Source organism: Cetorhinus maximus, chromosome 11, assembly GCF_964194155.1.
Source record: "Cetorhinus maximus chromosome 11, sCetMax3.hap1.1, whole genome shotgun sequence".
NCBI lineage: Eukaryota > Metazoa > Chordata > Chondrichthyes > Lamniformes > Cetorhinidae > Cetorhinus > Cetorhinus maximus.
Window position 1 is genome coordinate 88,926,382 of NC_135889.1, and position 24,492 is coordinate 88,950,873.

Consider the following 24,492-nt stretch of genomic DNA (forward strand, 5'->3'; position numbering starts at 1 on the left):
ATTGGCTGAAGACTGGCATCTGTGATGCTAGGGACCTTCAGAAGAGGCCGAGTTGGATCATCCACTCAGCCCTTCTGGCTAAAGATTGTAGCAAATATACTGGGCTCCCCCATCATTGAGGTTGGGGATATTTGTGAAGCCTCCAGTGAGTTGTTTAATTGTCCACCACTATTCACGACTGGATGTGGCAGGACTGCAGAGCTTAGATCTGATCTGTCAGTAGTGGGATCGCCTAGATCTGTCTATCAATTGCTGCTTGTTTGGCATGCAAGTAGTTCTGTGTTATTGCTTCACCAGGTTGATGTCTCATTTTTAGGTATGCCTGGTGCTGCTCCTGATATGCCCTCCTGCACTCTTCATTGAACCAGGGTTGATCCCCTGGCTTGATGGGAATAGTAGAGGGGGGGATATGCCAGGCCATGAGGTTACAGATTATGTTCGAGTGCAATTATGCTGCTGCTGACGGCCCACAGGACCTCATGGATGCCCAGTGTTGAATTGCTAGATCTGTTCAGAATCTATCCCATTTAGCACTGCGTTAGTGCCACACATGATGGAGGGTATCCTCAATGTGAAAGGGAGATTTCTTCTCCACAATGACTGTGCGGTGGTTGTACCAACACTGTCATAGACAGATGCATCTGCAGCAGGCAGGTTGGTGAGGATGATATCAAACATGTTTTTCCCTCACCACCTGCCACAGACCCAATCTAGCAGCTATGTCCTTTAGGACTCGGCCAGCTCAGTCAACAGTGCTACTATCGAGCCACTCTTGGTGATGGACATTGAGGTCCTCATCCAGAGTACACTCTGCACCCTTGCCACCCTCAGTGCTTCCTCCAAGTGGTGTTCAACATGGAGAAGCACTGATTCATCAGCTGAGGGATGGTGGTGCATGATAATCAGCAGGAGGTTTCGTTGCCCCTCTTTGACCTGACGCCATGACACTTCATGGGGCCTGGAGTTGATGTTGAGGACTCCAAGGACAACTCCCTCCCTACTCTATACCATTGTGCCACCCCTCTGTCCTGCCAGTGGGACATACCCAGAGATGGTGATGGTGGTGTCTGGGACATTGTCTGTAAGATATGATTCTGTGAGGATGACTATGTCAGGCTGTTGCTTGACTAGTCTATGAGACAGCTCTCCCAATATTGGCACTAGCCCCCAGATGTTAGTAGGTAGGACTTTTCAGGGTCGACAGGGCTGAGTTTGCCATTGTCATTTCCAGTGCCTAGGTTGATGCCAGGTGGTCCATCCAGTTTCATTCCTTTTTTGAGACTTTGTAGTGGTTTGATACAACTGAGTGCCTTACTAGGCCATTTCAGAAAGCATTTAAGAGTCAAGCACTTGCTGTAGGTCTTGAGTCATATGTAGGCCAGATTTCCTTCCCTAAAGGGGCATTGGTGAACCAGGTGGGTTTTTACAACAATCAACAATGTTTACATGGTCATCATTTGACTTAATTCCAGATTATTATTAAATTTAAATTCCGTCATCCGTTGTGGCAGGATTTGACCTCGGCTCCCCAGAGTCTCTGGATTACTAGTCCAGGGACAATACCACAATGCCATTGCTTCCCCCTTCGTTCTCACATAAAGTCACTAATGGGGATGTTCATTGACGATTGCATAATGTTCAGCTCCATTCGTGACGCCTCAGAAACTGATACAGTCCATGCCCAAATGCAGCATGCAACAATATCCAGGCTTGGGCTGACAAGTAACAAGTAACATTCGCGCCACACAAACGCCAGGCCCTGGACCATCTCCAACAAGAGGGAATCTAACCATTGCCCTGTGACATTCAATGTCATTAACATCGCTGAATCGCCTATTGACCAGAAACTGAACAGGACTTGCCATTTAAATACTGTGGCTACAAAAGCAGATCAGAGGCTAGGAATCCAGCAGCCAGTAACTCACCTCCTGACTCCCCAAAGCCTGTCCATCATTCACAAAGCACAAGTCAGGGGTGAGATGGAATACTCTCCCCTTGCCTGGATAAGTGCAGCTCCAACAACACTCAAGGAGCTTGACACCATCTAAGACAATGCAGCCCACTTGATTAGCACCCCATCCACAAACACTCAGTCCCTCCACCACCGACGCACAGTAGCAGCAGTGTGTACCATCTACAAGATGCACTGCAGGAACTCAACAAGGATCCTTAGACAGCACCTTCCAAACCCACGACTGCTATCATCTAGAAGGACAAGAGCAGCAAATAGATGGGAACATCACTACCTGGAAGTCCCCCTCCAAGCTACTCGCCATCCTGATTTGGAAATATATCACTGTCCCTCCACTGTCTCTGGGTCAAACTCCTGGTACTCTTTCCCTAACAGCACTGTGGGTGTACCTACACCACATGGACTGCAGCAGTTCAAGAAGGCAGATCACCACCACCTTCTGAAGGGCAGTTATGGATAGGTGATAAATGCTGGCCTAGAGTGGCCACATTCTATGAATGAATAAAAAGATAATACAAATGCTCTGACTCTCTCACGCACACACATGCATTCAAGAGTTCACACATGCACACACAAGTAAGTTACTGTTAGGGGGAAATATAGAGGTACAGTAAGAAATTATTGAAAAGGGATGAATTACTTAAAATATCCAAGTAGCCAATACCTGCAAGTACATAAACAGTTAACAGTTAAAGGCCAGGCTGGACAGAGAGGAATCTGAACCTTGCAAACCCTCAGGGCCTGTGATCATCAGCAAGGCCAGGCTGGACAGAGAGGAATGCAAATACAATAGATTGGGTGTCTTAGGAGTCAGACCAGAGCCTTAGGTTGAAAAGCAACATTTTAGGGTCCCAACCCCATGGTTTTTAGCAAGCAGGCAAATTAGCAGCTAGGGTGCATTTTCACCATCCAATTAAGGATGGCAAGTAGGTTCCTGGGGCTGGAAGGCTAATAGCAAGTCTTCCAGCAATGAAAGAATGGCAACTCCATTGTAAGTGGTAGTCGCTGCTGATGTAGGTAGGAGAGGAAGGGTATTTGAAGATGCAGACGCTTTCTGAAGAACTTTTATAATTTTTAATTTTAAAAAGTCTGCAGCTGTTAGGCTGGCCATCATCGTGGAGGGTCAATCCCTCAGGCGCAACTGTGGGCCCCATGGCTATGACAGGATATTACCCAATGACAGAAGATTTTCCAATGCTTGGTAATATTCATGTTATTCACCAAGGCTGTAGAGAGGGCTTTAAAATAAATAGTGTAGGGGTGGGGTTGTGGGAGGAGGCATGGGTGAGAGGTTTCATGTGAGGAGAGATTTGGAATGTTAACAAGAAAGGACAAGACAATAGTGCAGGGTAGTGAGCTGGGTAATGATAACCTCAGTGTGACAGGAAGGGGCAGTGCGTACGAACATAAAAATGCACCTGCAAATAAGATCAGAATAAGGAGCAATGATGAAAAGACAGAATTAAAGGCTCTTTATCTGAATGCATGCAGCATTTGAACAGGATGGATGAATTGATAGCACAAATAGAAATATGATATGATAGTCATTATAGAGACATAGGCCGGAATAATATCGGGGTGGGGCAGAAACAAAGTCGGCATGGAGCCTACATCTTTCATGCTGACCTGCCCCACAGCCATAAAGCGCTGCAGGGCAAATTAATAAGGTCCGAGTGAGATTTCCGCCCCTCCTTGGGGAAGAAGTCCTGCCCTCTGGAGCTGCTAGCCAATCGGATTGGATCAGATTAGTCCCAGCAGTGCCAGGGGCATCAGTGGCCACTGCCAGGACTGCAGTAGAAGAAAAAGACCAAGACCCATGGATCCCCAAAGCACAGGAAACATGCCTGCCAGGGGCATGTAAAATTCAGCCCATAGTTGCAAAGTGACCACAGCTGGGATCTGAATATTCAAGGATATTTCACATTTCAAAAGGACAGTGTCACGATCAGGTGCAAAGAGGTAGAATGGCTCCCCTCTCTTTCCAAACCTCCTTTGACTGTAACAGTTTTCTTTTTTAAGGAATATGCTTGCCAATTCAGTGAGTGTTTAATTGTTTAAGTGCTGTGATGGTAAAAGACACACACAGACAGGTGTTTTCATAAGTTTTTTTTTTAAAAAAGAGAATAATATTTATTGCACTTAACACCTGATCTAAATAAAAAAATAATAAAAATGCTCTGACTCTCTCACGCACACACATGCATTCAAGGGTTCACACATGCACACATAAGTAAGTTACTGTTAGGGGGAAATATGGAGGTACAGTAAGAAATTATTGAAAAGGGGCGAATTACTTAAAATATCCAAGTAGCCAATGCCTGCAAGTACATAAATAGTTAACAGTTAAAGGCCAGGCTGGACAGAGAGGAATTTGAACCTTTCTCACCCTCAGGGCCTGTGATCATCAGCTAGGCCAGGCTGGACAGAGATGAATTTGAACCTTTCTCACCCTCAGGGCCTGTGATCATCAGCAAGGCCAGGCTGGACAGAGAGGAATACAAATACAATAGATTGGGTGTCTTAGAAGTCAGACCGGAGCCTTAGGTTGAAAAGCAACCAAGATTGGGTCTGTTTATAGCAGATAAGGAAAGAACAGATGGTCCTAGTTGAGATGGGAGGGAAGGTCCCCGCCGGGGTGAAAGTAGGGACAGATGATGCCTGTACCTTTGTACCTTTGTTACCAGAGAGATGTCTGTTTAATGTAAACCTATATGTTGACGAGATCAGAATCTGGAGAATGTTCTTGTACGTGACCAATAATGTAAAAATATGTTGAACACATGTAATTTAGCAGAGTACTGACTCGAGCTGCATTGAGATGGTGCTCTCCTTGCAATTGCTCGAATAAACGATCGTAACCTGTACCTCAGACTCCTGCGGTCCATTTGTCAAAGCCACCACATCATTACCAAGTGGGAGGATAGGTTAAGTAGATTTAAAGTAAAAAAAAAAGTCAGTTGTATACAGATTTGGTATATTGATGCCTTGGATGATTTCATACTGGGCTCAATTGTATTTCCAAATTCTACAACGGGCTGATCTAAAGACGTTGACACACAATTTCTATTTGGTCTCCTAGAGTCAGCAGCTGCTGAGTTGATTTTCAGATGCTGTCCGTGGCACATAGCTGGTCAAACAACAGGCAAGGCTCAAGCTTGCAGTATGGATGGAGAGAGAGAGAGAGAGAGAAAGGGAGAGAGGGAGAGAGAGAGAGAGAAAGTGTCCGCTCAAATTGCTTCCTCTTCTGCATCTATTCCTCTGTTCTGCCTGGCCTGGAGAAAAGTAGCTACTTAAAACACAAAAGAGTGTTAGTTCATCACATGTTCGCCTCTCAGCAACTAACAAGTTCCCAAAACATGGTCATAGCAAATTGATTCTAAGTTCATGATTTAGACATGATTAGATTATGGCTGGAGGAGTTCCCTTCTCAGCCAGGGTCCATTGCCCAAAGTGATTGTATCTAATGGCTTGTTCCACATCCAGTTGAACACATAGGCTGTCTGATCATTTTGTGAATGGTTCAGATGTCTATTTAAACTCCACAAAGGTGATTGCCCATCAGAGACAATCTCTAGATGGTCTGACTCTGTTTTAATGGTTTTGTAATTTGTCCTGGACAGTTATGCAATTTTTTGTCCATCTTAGAAGCTGCTGTTTAAAGGCACTGAAAATGCTACTGCTCAATCTTTTAAAACTCAACTAACGGTTTGAGCCCAATAAATAAATAAAGGCATTTTCAATATAAAGCATGGCTTTTTTTAACAATGGGGGGGAAAGGAAAATGAAGTGGGATAGTTCTGTTAACCAAGGATGAGATCAGTGTGGTAAGTTCAGTACAGTAGTGAGAAATGATCTTGGTTCAGAGAATAAAGATATGGAATCAGTTTGGGTGGAGATAAGAAATAGCAAAGGAAATAAATCACTAGTGGAATGATTTATAGGCCCCCTGACAGTAGCTACACTGTAGGATGAAGTATAAATCTAGAAATGGGGGGTTATAAGAAAGATACATCAATAATTGTAGGAGAGTTAAATCTTCATATAGATCGGGTGAATTAAACTGGCAAAGGTAGCCTGGAGAATAAGTTCAAAGAGCATATTTTGGATATTTCTTAGAACAATGCATTCAGGAACCAACCAGGGAACAGGTTATTTTATTAATGGGAATACATAATGAGGCAAGGTTAGTTAATTACCTCATAGTAAAGGATCCTCTAGATAAGAGTGATCATAGGATGATAGAATTTCACATTCCGTTTGAGGGTGAGAAATTTGGGTCTCTGACTTGTGTTTTAAACCAAAATAAAGGCAATTACAAGGTATGAGGACAGAGTTGGGTAAAGTGGAATAGGCAAATAGGCTAAAAGATAAGATGGTAGAGATTGTTATGATCCTGGTACAGATCAATGACATGCTTATTATTTTTAGAATCCAAAAACCTAGGCATTTACTAAAAGAAACAAGCCACAAGGTTCACAGTTTAAATCAAAAGAAGTTTAGTACACCAAAATCAATGAACATGAATATTAATTACTATGTTCTATTTTCAAAAGTCAGTTATATAAAAGATATTAAAAGTATAATGAACACAAATGCTTATACTTCATACTGAACTTCTTAAATTTCTTTCAACACCGATTTGATTTACTCCCACAAAAACTCAAGTCAATTACTTAGTAGAAATTGGAAAATTAACCATTTGGCCTGAACACTGTTTCAAAGATTTGGATAAGGGTTGAGATTTCTTGGGCCTTCGACTTAGGTTTGGCAAGGCTGTCCCTTCAAATCTCCTCCAACTGTCCCATTGTTGTGTCCTACGAGTTCAACACAGGCATCGCTAGTGCCTGAAGTGTTGCCACCTCCGGTCAGAAATCTCTGGCTCTAATACTCTTCAACTCTGGAGCCTTGCATCTAATCTCTCTCTCTCTTTCTTCACAGCCTGGCTATCCCAGAAGTTCAACTCACTGTTGGTGTTAGTGTTTGTTTTTTTAGGCATTTGTTACAGTAAACATTTTAAAATATGAAACCTTGACATGTAATCTTTTCAGCTATTAATTGGAAGTCCGAATTTCTTTTTACACATTATCTGTCTCAACTGATATTGTAACACTCTATAGTTATTTTCAAGTAACACCATAGGATATTTAATGTACAACTGAAACATTGCAATAGACTCACGGGACCTTGATGTAATGTCTCACCTAAAGGATGCAATTCTAAGGAGGTTGCAGGAGAGAGGCCTGGGAGAATATATGCACAAATCATTCAAGGTGACAGGGTAGGTTGTGAAAGTGGTTAAAAATGCATATGGAATCTTGGAATTTATAAGGAGACAGAGGCTGGGATTTTCTGTGCCCACCGGCATCGGGCGTGTTCAGTGGCGTGAGTGAACAATATGGCATGATCAGTTTCATAATGGTGTGAAACCACCTTGTGATCTTGCACTCAGCCCACCGATGGTGGGCCACATTTCCCACCATCAGACGTCGGGAACCTCATTGTAATGCATCTGCATATCATTATTAGGCCTACCTGCTGGAATCATCCACCCTGCTGGATCGTCCACTCACATCGGGAAAGCACACTGATGTGTTTCACAACAGCATATAAAAGGCGTGCACTTGGCGGGCTGCACTTTGAGGTGAACTTGAGGTGAGCACACAGTAACGTTGCGCAGCGCTCACCAGGGTTGCCTGTTGGACTTCAAGTTTAAGGCGCGTTGGTGGGAGGAGGGCTAGGGCAGCCCTGCAGTTCAGGAGTTTGGGGTGGCTGCTAGGGCTGCCCTGCAGTTGAACGTAGCGCACAAGCATTAGGGTTGTGGTTAGGGTGGGCGAGGGAAGTGGCCACACATTAGGGACACCTTATATAAAGTGACCATTCCTTATGACTGAGACAGTTCAGGCGCAGCCATTGATATGATTGGATTTGGGCTTCTAGCTTATCTGCCCACTCAAGCAATGCAGAGGCACCAAAGTGCCACCAAGTGCTCCAGAGCTTTTCACCCCTCGAGCACAGACTGCAAAATCATGAGCGTTTCAGCGGACTGCAGAACAGTTGGACGACTGCGCATGTTGTACAATCTCCTTGCAAAAGGTGGCCATAGAGCGGTCACAGGTGGAGGTGCTCACAGCCCCTTGCAATGTCAGTATCCTGGTTTGGACCAGTCTCCCCGATGGTTCAAGCTAAGATTTCAGCCTTGCAGCGCAGGTTAGGAGAATGCCTGTTCCTGAGCTGAGGGCACAGCATGCAGTCCAATGGGCAAAGTTGTCAGGTGGAGTGGGGTGGAGGTCAGTGGGGTTTCGGGCAGCCATGCAGTGCACTAAACTCTGGCCATCCAAGTAGTGGCCAGCACCCTCCACAATGCATTAAGGGGCCTTCACGCTTAACCAGGACAGGTTCTTAGCACACCCATACTAACTCACATGTCTCTCTTTCATTCTGCAGGAGGAGTACATTAGGATCATGGAGTCTGGTGAACTAGCTGTATGCCTCATGGCAAACAGAGAGCAAAGACAATAGAGGAGAGAGTGACTGAGATGCCTCGGTGCGCAGAGGGAAGGGCAGCACCCTCAGGAAGAAGGGGTGCTGGGGCTCCCGAACATGCTACTGAAGAGCCACAGCGAGCCACAGCTGGTCAGCGCTTAGTGACACCCAGCATCTATAGACGCCATCTTTCATTCATGCAGGTAACCGAGAGCCAGTGTCGTCAAAGATTGCGCTTGTCTAGGGAACTGATTGGTCACATCTGCCAACTACTGCAGGATTTGTCGCCATGGGGACATGGAGGGCATTCACTGCCAGTGGCCATGAAAGTGACCATGGCACTCAATTTCTACACCAGTGGCTCCTTTCAGGGCTCCACAGGTGACCTCTGTGGGATGTCATAATCCGCCACCCACAAAAGCATCCATGAGGTCACGGTTGCCACCTTCGCAAGGGCACACAACTTTGTGCATTTTGCCCGGGACCAAGACAGTCAGGATGCAAGAGCGATTGGATTTGCCCAGATCTTGGGTTTCCTACAGGTGCAGGGTGCCATCAGTTGCACTTAGGTGGCACTCAGGTCTCTGTTACAATGCACAGTTGACTACATCAACCACAAGGGCTTCCATTCGCTGAACGTGCAGCTGGCGTGCAGCCACCAGAAACGCATCCTGCAGGTCTGCACATCGTTTCCAGGGAGTGTGTACGACTCCTACATTCTCAGTCGGTCACAGATCCCTGACGTATTCCAGGGTCCACAGAAGGTGCAGGGATGGCTCCTCTGGGACAAGGGCTACCCGCAGAGGAAGTAGCTGATGATACCCATGTGGCAGCCTCAGACTGCAGCAGAGCAAAGGTATAATCAGGCTCATGCTGCAACTCACAATTTGGTGGAGCAAACCATCGGGATGCTGAAAACGAGGTTCTGGTGCCTGGGTTGGTCTGGTGGAGCTCTGCAATACGGTCCACAGAGGGTGTCACATCGACACCTGCTGCGCCCTTTACAAACAGGCGCTGCAACGGGGAGGAGCTGGCTGAGGAGGAGCTGGAGGTCGCCGAAGAGGTGGACGCAGGCGGGGATGAGGGTGAGGAGATCCTTGAAGGCGGTGATGACAGGGATGAGGCCCTTCCACTGGCTAGATGAAGCAGGCACATTCTGGAGGCCTTCACAGCTGCTAGATTTGTGGAGGATGAGGACGACATGCAGTGAGGAGACACCATAGATCCTCATATTGCATCTGGCGGAATGGAGATCATTCATCCTCTTGTGGTACTGGGTGGCTGTCCTCTTTTGAAGGGCGTTGGCACTCACCACAGCTACCACCACCTCCCAAGCCTGGTTGGTCACACCGCTGCCCATCCTGCGGCCAGAGCTGGGGTAGGTGACATCACAGCGGGCCTCCATGGCATCCAAAAGACATTCCAGTGATACATCACGAAACCTGGGGGCTGCAGTATTTTTGCCTTTCGTGGATATCTTCCCTGCAGCAGTGGTGAGCTGGAAGCACTGAGATATGTGCGTGCAGCTGGAATTTAAATATGGAGCCCAGTGTGCTGAAGCGGCGAGTTGATGGTGTGGTGGGCGAATAACCACCCCTTTGTCCAACACCAGCCAGCGTACCTAAAGCTGCTGGACTACCCGCTGGCATCGGTTTCTCCTGCCACAGGTAACATAATGGCCGGGTAGGATGAGACATTTAAGTGGACCACCTGTTTTGGAATGAATTCAGAATTACTTTTAAATGGGCTGGTGTATTTGGATTTTGTTGCTGATTTGACAGTGGATCACTAACATTGGTGGTAAAGGTTTGATGATATTTGGGAAAGAGCTAGAACACTCAGCTTATAAACTATCAGTGTCCTTTACACCTTGTTTATGCTGCAATGCTATTGTGGCATGTGACTAGGTAATCAGTTTCTCCCTCCTGTTGGTGAAACAATTCTATTCATACTGTATTAGAAGGTGTTGGAGAAGAGCTGAGATATCTTAGCCCTGGCACGGGGAGGTTTTAACTTCCAGGTGGTTGATGGAATGCAGAGGCCAGCCGCCAGATGGCTGTGATGGGAGGCTGGGGCCAGGCCTCATTAGCAAGTATCCTGGCTCCACAAAACTCATGGAGCTGGATTTCACCGTCGGCAGGGCCCGCTTGCCGACGCGTAAAATGACGCGCGGCGACGCCAGGCGGAACTCCCAACGTCACCGCGCCCCATTTAAATTTTCAGGAAGGTGGGGGGTACAGTAAAATCAGCTGCGGGCCCACCGACCTGTCAATGGCCAATTGAGGCCATTGACAGAGCAATTAAAGTAAATAGTGGACCTGCCCATCCAACCTTAAGGTTGGCGGGCAGGCCAGGAGCCTCGGCGCGAACTAGAAAAAACATGAAAAAAATCCACGGGCGGAATGAGGTTTCATGTAGGGTTTTAAAAATTTTATTCAAGTTTTTTTGGAAATTATGAACATGTCCCAACTCATGTGACATTGTCACATGAGGAGACATGTAAGGGAAATTTTATTTTTCTATTTTGAGCTTTTTCACATTTAAGACTGCACTTAGCTTCAGGGAGATGAGTGCGCTCTTTCGTGCGCACGCGTGAAAGAACGTACTCTTGACTTTAGGAATCCCCGCTCGCCCGCACAGAGAGCGCATAGCGCTTCTCTGTGGACATCACGCTGGGCGGTCCTTAATTGGCCTGCCCACGTAAAATGGCACCACGCCTCCGATCGGGGGCGCTGATCAGAAGCCTGCCCACCCATCAACTTCTCCCCTAACGGGGGGGAAAATTCAGTCCATGGTAACACTTAAATTTTCTAGTCATTTCCTCTGACCAGTCAGAATCTACTAAGCTGAGAATTTACAGTGCATGCTCTGCCCAGGTGGCCATTAAAATTGCATTAGATTCCTCTTTGCATGGATTCGCAACAATCCCACTTGGGATAGGAGGGTTCCTGGGTGACATGTCCCTAAGACATCAAAGGGATCATAAATTGTGAAAATCAAACTTTTTTATTACTTATTTAAAAATGGACTTTACTGAACCAAAAGATGGATTCTACAGGTCACATGATTCACTAGATTGGCCACATTTTCTGGAAATTTCCAACAGCCTTTACCAAGACAAAATAGTTCCACTCTCATCCTTGTGGAATCTTGTACCTCACTGTAAGAACACACTATAACCCATGAAACCAGAGGACCAGCAGACAACTTGTCTCCCCAGCCTGGACTATAACAAGGGGAGAGCCATCAAAACTCATTATATCTGCAGAGGTGCTAAACAACACTATCTATCTCCTAAGGTAAACAAGCTACTTTGGCCAGAAGTGCAAAAACTGCTTGCTAAGCTGCAATTAACTCATTAATGGGCAACATCACATGACCCAACCTTCCAGCCTTTGGACAGCTTTTAATATTACATTTCGAACCTCAAAAGGCAGTCTGCTGATTTAACTCCAACCTGTGAACATCAAAAAAGCAGGACTCCAGGCTGACAAAGCAGCCTGCTTCAAATCTGAGTCTATTTAAAGCTTGTTTATCTGGAAGCTATTGGTCATTGCCTGCCTAGCAGACCAAGTCGCTGAATATCAACCTCATCTCACTGTGCAACCATGATCTTTAAAGGAGTTCTGCACTTCTGCCTTCAGCCAGGAACCCACCTGAATTGGAACTGGGTTTGGACTTTCTGGATTCTGGAAATCACGTGAACTGATATCTACTTCTGTAGTTCTTTTTACTATTTAGTTATTCATAGTTGTAAAACCCCTCTTTCCTATTCCCTTGCTGTATACTTCTGTGCGTGTAAATGTGGGTTTGAAGTTGTGAACAGTTTTGAATGTGTGAATAAACTAGACTTCTGATGTAATCCTAAGAGAGTTTGTTGCTAGTTACTTTGAAAATTGACCGCACAAAGAGGTTTTAGAATAAGCACCGCAGCCTACTTTTAAAACAAAAATACCTCTGCTTATGGACAGATGGCGAGAGAATAAAGGAGTTCAGTTTTTCCTTTCTTCTGTCTGTAACACTGGGTCAGTATTGAAACCGCTGGCAATATTATACAGGTTGATAGGAAGTGAGTGATACCATGTCCATTCCATATCCAGGTGGAATGAGCTAAATCACCCCTTTTCCCCCTTTTTTTGTTGAAGTTAAATTCCAAAGGTGCTTTCAAGAAATAATGTATAGCTGATGGCACACATTTAGTTCTCCCATAGTTGCCTATACTTGGAAATATAAAAAAAGTTAACATTTCTTGTTCTGTCAGAAGTTGAGAACATTTCTTTCATTGCTTTTATGAACCACTATTAAATTTGCTGGTTAGTGCCTTAAAAGGGTGTCAAGTGGCAAAATAAAGAGATAGAATAAGATCAGATATAGGTGCTCGTTCCCAAAGCAACATAAAACTAACATTTATCTTGCTGATTGTTCTTCTCCCTGACAGTATAACAATTTGGATACGTTACACACAAACATGTGACTTTGAAGCCATATTCTATCGTATGCCAATGTTTGTTGGAGCTTGAATATACTGCATTATCCTGTCATTATCCTGAACTGTCATTATTCCTCAGATTATACTTATTCTCTTTCAGATGATTCAATACTCCAGCTTTGTACTACATAACTTCCTTATGGGACACAGAAATTTAGTGCAAAAAGGAAGGTGATTATAAAATACATTAGAATATTTTGTTAATTTACAGGACCTTCCAAATTAAAAATAAATCATATCCTATTACAGCTGCAGACTTGGTGGCACAATAGTCTGTCTCTGTTATGAACCACCAACATGCTAAAGGCATCTGTTCTATTACATTGTAAAATATCACATTCAGCTTATTAACCTTCTAGCCCCATTAGGTTTAGCTCACTTACAGTTCAAATCTAATGAGGCTGATCAGCGATATTAATGACTGAATGGGTGCACCATTTATCATCATCAGAATTTGTTTGCATACACACCAAGGTTTCTGCTGAATGTTGAGTGGAATTGTTGACTTTATTTTGTTCTGATTGCCTGTTGTGTTCAAGATTCAAGTTCACAAACAAAGCACTCCTATTACTTTAGTCAAATGCTTTGTTGAAATGTCATTATTTTTGATACTTTCTCAAACATTTTCATCATTGAGAGACCATTAATTCTAAGGTTTACTCACCAAAAGTAGCAAAAAGGACCTGGGGATGCTCATTCAAAATGAATGTTTCAAGGTTTCTAGGCATGAAGAGCTTAAACATAGGATGTATTATGTTGCCTTATGATAATAAACACAGGAAAGTTTCAGAAATAATGTAATTAATATTTTTTAAGCTATTACCTTATTAAAGTATCCCTTGGGGTCAAACAGAAAAGCACAGAAAGAACATATTAATTCTTGATTGTCAACGTGGAGTAAATAGATGTACACAACTATTCATCTCAGCCTGTGTTTACTAGGAAAAGCTTATAGTAGAATGCTATTCTTTGCCAGAAGGTAGCAGTTAGAATTCTACCACTGAAAAATATTTCCACCGACGTACAAAAAGCTTATTCCTAACCTTATGCAGAAATACAATTTCTCCTCGCATCATAAATAATTCTGCTGTGTAAACCATCCATTTTAGTTAATGCACAATGACATCAAAGGTTCTGCATCAGTTTGTCTCCTTCCCCTTTTAAAGGTAATGTCACCACCTTGGGGAATAGTGGAGCAGGCTCAATTTCTAGAACAACTAGGAACAGACTGCTTTCAAATCAACATAATTATAGTCATTTTGGAGAGCCAGGAAAATTATGATGCATTTTAAAAAATATATAATGACTTTTGAGTCCACCTGATGGTTTGGTGGTTAAATGCCATTTGTAATGTAGTATTCAGCTATTATGATAGAAATTACATAAGATTGAACCTCTCTCTCACTCTCTCTATTGATTCGTTTGATCCCAGATTAGATAGTAGTGGAGCACCACAATTGGTTGTATCATTTGGTTATTGAAAATAAAGAAGAAAGGAATAAAATAAGTAAACAAGCATGGCAAACTTATGTTTCTATAGCATCGTATTTTACCTCAGGATATCCAAATTGCTTCACAACAAGTGAATTATTTTTGAAGTGTGGTTGTTTGTTTTCCCAATTAATGTAGATCACTAGTGTGAAGATAAGTTTGACTTGTTGAGTTCTTCTCGATTGGCCATTGTCCATGCCAATCATAACAATCGTCTCCCCTGTTAATTTTAAGTACAACTTCAGTATAAAAAATTTTCTCTTCTGCAGATGATAGCAAACATTTTTTGAGCTTAAAGACAGTTTTTTGTCGACATTAATTTGGAACCAAATAAAAAAAATAAATGGTTGAGTGTTTTGTGGGGTAATTTTCATTTGTTTTCTGGAAATCTTGTTTATTAAAACTAAATAAATCTACAAACTTACCAAAATACATATAGAGATCTAAGGTAGCTAATTAAAGGCAAAAACTGGTTGATGATGGGGACAGTGGTCTTGGAGTATTGGGCTGACAGACAGGGATTGTGGTGAGAAGGGGTGCCAAGAGCTGTTTTGGTACTATCTTTGAGGGCCTTCTTTTTCTCAGGACTGTTAGATAATGCTTCTGATTTTGTGTCAGCCTTATGCTGCCTCTCACCAGTACCCCTCAACTCAGAGTCAACCTTCCCAGGATTTTCTGCTCATTTATTCTGGGGTCTCCTTTTAGTCCTCAGAAACTCTTGAACTACTCAGTAACAATTCCCAGTATTCCTGTCAAAAACTCGCGAGACCCCGCGACCCCTCAAAGTTACCCTCAAAGTTAAAATGCCTGTATCCCAGTACCCCTTTGCACAATATCCCCACTTTTCTAAAGCCTTAGGATCGCCATGGGATGTCAACAATTTCTTACGTGAGCCAATGGTATGAGAAAAAAGTAGAAGGTGTATATGTCAACTGGACCTAGCTGGTACACAGCAGACAATGACAATCCTGCTTTGGAGTTTTTTTTAATTCATTCATGGGACGTGGGCATCACTGGCTAGGCCAGCACTAATTGTCCATCCATAATTGCCCTTAAGAAGGTGGTGATGACCTGCCTTCTTGAACCACTATAGTCCATGGGATGTAGATACATGGACAGTGCTGTTAGGGAGGTAATTCCAGGGTTTTAACCCAGCGACAATGAAGGAATGGAATCATTCAACTATTCTCACTAAATTATCTGTTTACCATATATTTGCAGTAATAAGGTTGTCAGTGTACAAGAATTTTAAAGTGACTTTTGAATTAATCTGTTCAGCTGATGCACATTGTTCTGCTTTGAAAAAGCTTTGATCAATGCGTACAGACTAATACAAATGAGGGACCTTTCTGCTTATGCTCTTAATTGAGGTGGTCAAGCAGCATTGTACAATAAATTATGTAACTACACATGACATATAATTCTTTAAAAATATTAGTTTGAGTTTGGTTTGTGTGAGAAATTAAATGTGTCACATTGATGCACGTTGTTAAGTCACTGTTGGTGGCTAGTTACCAGTTAATGCTTGCCCATCTCAAGTCTTCCACAGATTAAGGATTGTAATTGAAAGGATAATTATTACAGAAATGAATGTTTAAAAAAGGAAATTAAAATTATTATATGTGTATGTGCTGTTGTGAATATTTTGTTCATAATTCGTATGTTTTAGAGTATAACTTGTAGCATTAAGTATTATAGGGTTAAATGTAAGCTAAATGGAAAAGCCTGGTTAAGAAATTGATAAACAACCCTAATGTAAAAGCAAATCAAACAATCCTTGGTTTAATTCACCTGTGTTTATTTTACAAGGGTTGAATTGATAGTGAAAAAAAAAATTAAACAACGGGTGACCCATCTCTGGACCTCTTAGTGAAACCAGGGAGCTTGGAGAGAGGGAAATTATATCCATTAGAAATATAAGTTATTCATATGGATTGCAGGATCAAAGAGTTGTGTTGAAGGTAAAATGATTTGTTTACATTTCTGTTTGAGACCACCCCAAAGCATGCCACATTATCTGGGACTCTGGGGTTAGAAGGTTCACTTGTTTAATTCAGCTGAGTGTTTTTCACAGAAGGCTATTGCAGTTTTGGTTTTAGTGTAAACTGCAGCTCATTGAGTTTGGAGTGCCAAAGGAAATAAATGTTAGTCAGCCAGGCATACGTCTTAAGCAGAGAAAATACTAACTTCGTCATTCACTGAGTGGAATGTGGTTGAGGCTTGAGCTCAGTTTGGAATTTGTGAGGGGAAAAGCTGGAAGAATTGCCTAGATCAAAGCTGGAAGTAGAAATCTACAGTGGTCCTCATAGACCCATGTGGCAGAAGACAATTTGCAGTTAGTTTGGAAGCAGTCAGCTTGGTAAGTCAGCTTGGAACAGACAGAGAGAAAGTATCTGCCAGGATCTGGGAATCAGCTGTGGGACCAACAGCTGTGCAGAAGCTGAGGGCCAGTAGGAACCAGCGATTATTCCTGATGATGAAATCCCAAGCAAGAAGGCAGTAAAGCCCATATTTGAACTGAAGGGCCTACAGTCATGGTATTAAATAAAAGTTGTAGGGTTGCTTAACCAAAAAGTTAATGGGAGGATCCCCATAAAAGATTGCCTCAGAGAATAACTGGAACACTGAAGAGAATTAAAGTAAATTCAGGAGGGCTGTGGCATAACTCGTAGGTTTGTCTCTAAATAAGTGAATAAACCTTCAAGATTGTTTTAAAAATAAGGGAATTCTTGGAGGAAGCGAAAAGTAGAACTGAGTTCATAGCATAAATAATTATAAAATATAGGACTAAGTTAAAAATGCTGTATTGTTTAATTCATGTTCTATACAATAAAGCTTATTTTTGTTTAAAAACATGAAATTTTGCAGCATAGTTCTGTCGGTTGATTGCTGGATGTTCGGATTTCTCTTTAAATGTCAATGGTCCCTAATAGGACTGTAACAGTATTTGCTGAAGAATATAATTTTCACTTGGAATATAATTGCAGTGACACAAATTCCTTATGTCCATATGCCTCTATTTCAGGAAATCATATATCACTGTGGCCTCTCTCCAATTCAGCAGCCTGATGTATGGACATGGGAGGGAGCTTGGGAAGGGGTGGAGAGGGGGGCAAATTGGATAGATTTGACAGTCACCAAAAATGTGCACAAGGATCCCAATGCATCATTAGCTTGTGTCTGTTGATTACAATGCAGGTAGCATGTCAACTCATCTGCCCAGCTCATCTCCAAGCTGACATGTGTCTGTTAAAGGGAAAATATGGCTGAAGCAGATACTAGCTGCCATGCAGCAAATAAATCTGACCTGGGAAATACTGAAAGATGCCACAATATGGGAGAGAGGGGTCTTAGGTTTTCAGATGCTGAACTGGTGGGTCTTGGTGGAGAAGGTGGAAATGAGGAGAGATATCCTGTTTCCGCAGCAGGGAAGGCGGCCCTCCAGAAACACAGTCAAAAGGCATTAAGAGCAGATAGCCATGAAGATCAATGCCAGAAATCAAGCCCCAAGAATCTGGGTGCAATGCTGTAAGATGTTCAGTGAACACACGGAAGTGGTCAAGCTCAGTGAATGCATCTTCAAATGTCATATCCAGTAACGTGTACCAGTAGCTGCAGACACTGCTCAAATAACCAGACCTTCATCACTCACCTATCACAATCTCTATCACTGTGGAATCATACCTAACATTCATTTGTTTTACCCTACCCTCACAAGCTTAGTACTGCTGCAAGCATTTTACCTGCATCTCACACGTTGCACACTTCAACATGATTTAACCATGACAACCACATCAGTGAATCACACTCAGTGTTGCACTTCCCTATTTTCTGCAGGGCAAGGTGTCTGACAACTGGAGGTAGTAGGAGCGAACCAGAAGGGCACAAACACTCTTGGATGTCCTAACCACCATGGAGGAGACGGTGCTTACCATTGTTAAGATGTCTATCCCTGAGGTTGTGGCCAGTGGCAGAGCCGAAATAATAGAAGAAGATGGAATCCTCATACCTAATCCTCCCCCTCACATCCCACTTCCCCCTTAATGCACACTCTCTTCTGAGTTACAAGCTGCAGATAGCATAAGCTTAATTTATCCCCTCCCAGCACCACAACCTTACCCTTGTGCCTTTTGTTTACCTTTGAATACCCAAGAATACACCTTGGCCAGGCAGTGGAGAAACACCAAAAGGAGAGTGATGATGAAGACATAGTACTCTCACTTGAATTCATGTTTGCGGCCACCTGCTCAGAAACTGGCACTGCATGCCTCTTAGAGAATAGATTACAGGTGGGATCTGCACATGGTGAGGCACCAGCCATTAGTAGGCAGCAACAATGGCAGAGGACAAAGAGAGTGCAGATTCCAGCTCAATGGCTGGTGAGGATGTGCTTAGGTTCTGCTGAAGAGGACTCAGATGAACACTTCAGATGAACACAGAAGAATGCTGGAACAAAATATTGCAATGCTGAAAATCTCTACCAAGAACACAAGAGTCTGGAAAAACCCAGAAAGTCATAGAAACATAGAAAATAGGAGCAAGAGTAGGCCATTCGGCCCTTCAAGCCTGCTGCACCATTCATTATGATCATGGCTGATCATCCAACTCAATAGCCTGCTCCCGCTTTCTCCTCATATCCTTTGATCCCTTTTGCCCCAAGAGCTATATCTAACTCCTCCTTGAAAACATACAATATTTTGGCCTCAACTACTTTCTGTGGTAGCGAATTCCAAGGGTCACCACTCTCTGGGTGAAGAAATTTCTCCTTATCTTAGTCCTAAATGGTGTACCCCGTATCTTCAGACTGTGATCCCTGGTACTGGACTCCCCCACCATCGGGAACATCCTTCCTGCATCTTCCCTGTCTAGTCCTGTTAGAATTTTATAGGTTTCTATGAGATCCCCCCTCATTCTTCTGAAGTCCAGTGAATATAATCCTAACTGACTCAATCTCTCCTCATATATCAGTCCCACCATCCCAGGAATCAGTCTGGTAAACCTTCGTTGCACCTCCTCTATAGCCAGTGACAGAGGGAAGTTAAGGAGTAGACTGTTGTTGAATGGGGAACTGGGGTTGCTTTCGCTGCTATTGCACTGAGATGAGTTATGGGCAGAAAGGGGCTGTCGAGGTTCCTCCTCCCTTCTTCTTCCTCATCCTCCTTCTCATGCTACTGTTCCTCAGCTACTCACCGTATAGTTGTTGTCAAGGTTACGAGGTTGTGCAGTGTCCAGCAGATCCCATGAATCTTGATGCCTGCTCTGCTGAGTACTGTTGAGCTCCTTCAAGGTGGTCCAGGCAGTATAAATACTGTTTTAGCAGCCCTATGACCTGCTCTATCACATTGCATGTGGCAGCATGGCTTTCCTTGTATGCATGCAGTCCATGTGTGCACTTGTTCCGCACCGGAGTCAACCATGTCATCTGCAGCCTTTGCCACCTTGTAGCCATCCCTTGGTCTGTCATGGTGGCTCAAATGTAGATGGCACAGTGGGCACCATGAAGGCACCATGATCACTGCCAGAAAAATGAGCAACAACCTGCATGATTTGCTGTCTATGGTCACAGACCAACTGCATGTTGAGGGAATGGAATGCCTTTCACTTGCGGTATAAGGCAGAGTTGACAATGCGGTGTCCACAAAACAATGTGCATTAGTTAATGTCACTCTGCACCATGGGAAAGCCTACAGTCCTAATGAAGCTGCATGCTCACTCCACCTGGCTATCTCTAGCAAGAAAGAATGAGATGCAGTCAGCTCTCTTTGAAGAGAGCCTCGAGTGACCTCCTTTATGCAACAGTGGATGGGCAAGCTACAAAATATTACAAATATCGCTGGCTCCAGTCTGGAAGGAGCTAGACTTTTAGAAGTTTATTGCCACAGTCACCTTCACAGCCACTGGTGATGCAATTCTTGCCCTGATTTGAGGTTGCAGTTGTGCTTCAGCAGGTGGCACATCCCAGCAAGGGCATCCTTATTGAAGCACAGATGTATCACACATTGTTCCTTAGGTTCAGTTAGAATTACTTCCTGAACAGTTCAGATGTTTATGGCTTCCTGCTAACAGCCCTTCTCTCCCTCTTCCAGAAGCTAGTCCTGTTTTATGTGGCTTCTGTTAATTTCCCTTTTCTTTTCAAGGGAAATGTCTACTGGTGCACCCATGTAAGAGAGTAACTGGTTTGTGCAGAAGCCCTTAGGTCAGCATAAAGTCCTACAGCGCCTGCCGTACCGCTGCTTGCAGACTTGTGCAACTTGAAACAATCACAGAAACCACCAATACTTTTAAGAATCAGGCAGGAGAAATCAATTAGCAACTAACTTGTATGTAGTTAATTATCCTTTTTAACAGTGCTGGTGTTCAGCTATGTGAGGCCAAGAGATGTTGTGGGCTGAACATTAAGCTCCAAAGTGGTACATGGGGCATCAAATCAGTATAACGCTGTTTGACGTCACAATCTGCCTGGTTTGCGTACATCCAGTGGGTGTTCACAGCAGGCGTACCAACGCCTGCACCATCCGGTGTGATTCAACCCACAAGTGTGCGCCCATGCAAAGAGCACCATTTTGGAGCTACATGGGCACTTGTAGTGCCCAAAAAAGTAGATGCTAATGAGCCCAATTTCTCACCCATGGTGCCTTGAGGGAGGCAGCAGCAGGGATAATGATAGACAACATCAGGTTTGCTACATTTTGCAGAGCTGGATTAAATACAAACACCAATTTCAACTGCTCCTTTAAAAATACTGACACCCGTTAATAGTGACATGTCTTGTGGCACTGTTTTTCCCTTGCAGCAAGGTAATTCATGCAGAACTGATAGTTTCTGTCTGTCAGAAAGGTTCTGTCTTTTCCTGAGTCCCCATTATGTTAGACCCATGTAGACTAGAAAATGTGGATTGAGTTACTTCGGATATCTGACTGAAGAGCTACTCAGTGGTTTTTTAAAGCATACTTTAATAATAGGACTAGCTGATTCCACAGTCAGGTGAAAAAAAACCAGATGTTACAGGTAGTATATTTAAAGAAATTGCAACAACAACTTGCATTGATGTAGTGCCTTTAAAGTAGCAAAAATCTCAAGACACACAACTTCACTACAATCCTACCCCCTCATCTTGGAGAGTTTCCTGACTATAAACTGGACTGGGGACAATTTCATCAAAAGTCATTTGGTAGTATCGAACTTGAGTCTACTTGCCAACCAATCAGCACTCTCTACTCATACTAAATTTGTTGCTTCTCCTGACATTGGTATTCTTGCGATTATCCTGATGAGTGCAAGATGAAAAACTTTGACAAAATGTCTTTTTTCAGCAATACACCATTTTATCACTTGTTTTTATAGATGAGCATGGAACTGTAATGAACTCTGATGGAAGAATTACTGCTTATTTTCAGCCATTAAACTCAGAATACCCAAAGGATCTGGCAAGTTTAGAAATGAGTTTGTGTAGGTTAATTGGCATAGAGGGCGTAGCGATGCCTGCAAAAAAACAGATGACCAGGGGTCAATCTGATAAGGAGCCTAGGAATCACAGAATCACAGAATTGCTACAGCATAGAAGGAGGCCATTCAGCCTGTAATGTCAGTGCCAGATGTCCGAAGGAGAACTTCACCTAGTGCCATTGTCCCACCTTCTCCTGTAGCCCTCCACACTCTTCCTTTTCAGATAATAATCCAATTCCTTCTTGAATGCCTCGATTGAACCTATGTCCACTACCCTCTCAGGCAGTGTATTCCAGGTCCTAACCAGTCACTGCATGAAAAAGTTTCTCTTTTTGTCTCCATTGCTTCTTTTGTCAATTACCTTAAATCTGTGCCCTCTGGTTCTTGATCCTTCCACCAATGGGAACATGTTTTCCCCATCTACTTAGTCCAGAATCCCATAATTTTGAATACCTCTATCAATTCTCCTCTCAACCTTCTCTTCTCCAAAGAAAGCAGTTCCAACCTTGTCCAATCTTTCTATGTAAGTGAAATTCCTCAGCCCTGGAACCGTCCTTGTGAATCTTTTCTGAACACTGTCTAATGTCTTTACTTCTTTCCTAAAGTGTGACACCCAGAACTCAATGCAGTTCTCCAGTAGAGTCCAAACCAGGTTTTATTTACATCAGACTGGTAAGCTGACACTTGCTTGGCATCTCTAGCTTGTGGACAAAGAAGACTTGATTTTCAGGCCACTGCTTCGCCTGTAGTAACCCACAGGTAGGCTTTGGTGGGTGATGAGAGAAGATATCTGAAGGGAGACTTTTGACCAGGAAATGAAGAATGGGGCCAAACAGGAGTGGGTAGAGTGATTGAGAAAGGGTGAAACTATCAAGTGGATGGAGGTGATAGGGAAAGGGGGTGAAGTGATCAGGGAAAGGAGAGAAAGCATTTGAGAGAGGGAAGGAGACAGTGGTAGGCATCTGAGCAGTGATTGGTCGGGTGGGGATGAAACAACTGAGGAGAGGATGGTGACTAGAAGAGGGAGGAAAGCTATCATGAGAAGAGTAGAGGCTGTCACTCGAAGGGGGAGGTGGGCGGGAAGCAATTGGTAGGTAGTTGGGAGCAATCCATGGTTTAAATGTGCAGCCAGGAGAATTGCTCCTGCACCTCTTGGTTTTTTGTTAACTAACTTACCTTTTTGATGGCAACCAGCTGCAGTCTCTTTGAGAAACATTGACCAGGCTGTACTTAAACCACGTTTTTGCTCAAACAGCCTTTAGGCCCCTTTATTGTAAATGCAATCCCATCCCACAGAAAGATGACCTTTAAAACACCTGTAGTTTGGTCTCTAAGGGCAAGCATTTGCTAAAAATGATACTTCTAATCACCGTTGAGAACCCCTTGTCGGAGTAGTTGATTTTGATTTCAACATTGGCCACTGGAGCAGGTCCTTTTATAAAGTCATGTAGGTGTGAAATGTTGCTCAGTGATTTAAATAACTCAAATCCCTATTTTTGGGGTAGAATCTATGTTCTCAGCTTCAGGTGGACATAATGCTCCATTGGATTTGAACAAACAGCTTAGGCCCCATAAATTTCAGGGTCATGGAGCCCAGCAGTAAAGCAATTAAACACTGATATTTATATCACCACGAGCAAAGAGTAAGTTGTCCAAGAGATAAAATAGTTTGAATAAAAGTAGCAAACCTGCTTGACTTAATGGTGTGCAGTTAATTTCAGAAACAAAACACTGCATTTCAGCGATAAAAACAAAAAACTACTGCAGATGCTGGAAATCCAAAACAAAAACAGAATTACCTGGAAAAACTCAGCAGGTCTGGCAGCATCGGCGGAGAAGAAAAGAGTTGACATTTCGAGTCCTCATGACCCTTCAGCAGAACTGAGTGAAGTTAGGAGAGGGGTGAAATATAAGCTGGTTTAAGGTGGGGGGGTGGGGGTGGGGGGAGAGAAGTTGTGGGGTGGGGGGGTGGGGGGGGCGGGTAGTAGGGACAAGCAAGCAGTGATAGGAGCAGATAATCAAAAGATGTCACAGAAAAAGGAACAGAGAGGTGTTAAAGGTGGTGATATTATCTAAGAGAATGTGCTAATTAAGAATGGATGGCAGGACACTCAAAGTACAGCTCTAGTGGGGGTGGGGTGGAAAGACTGACAGGGTATTATAGTTATAGATTTAAAAATAATGGAAATAGGTGGGAAAAGAAAAATCTATATAAATTATTGGAAAAAACAAAAGGGAGGGGGAAGAAACGGAAATGGGGGTGGGGATGGGGGAGGGAGTTTAAGATCTAAAGTTGTTGAATTCAATATTCAGCCCGGAAGGCTGTAAAGTGCCTAGTTGGAAGATGAAGTGCTCTTCCTCTAGTTTGAGTTGGGCTTCACTGGAACAATGCAGCAAGCCAAGGACAGACATGTGGGCAGGAGAGCAGAGTGGAGTGTTAAAATGGCAAGCGACAGGGAGGTTTGGGTCTTTCTTGCGGACAGACCGCAGGTGTTCTGCAAAACGGTCGCCCAGTTTGTGTTTGGTCTCTCCAATGTAGAGGAGACCGCATTAGGAGCAATGAATGCAGTAGACTAAGTTAGGGGAAATGCAAGTGAAATGCTGCTTCACT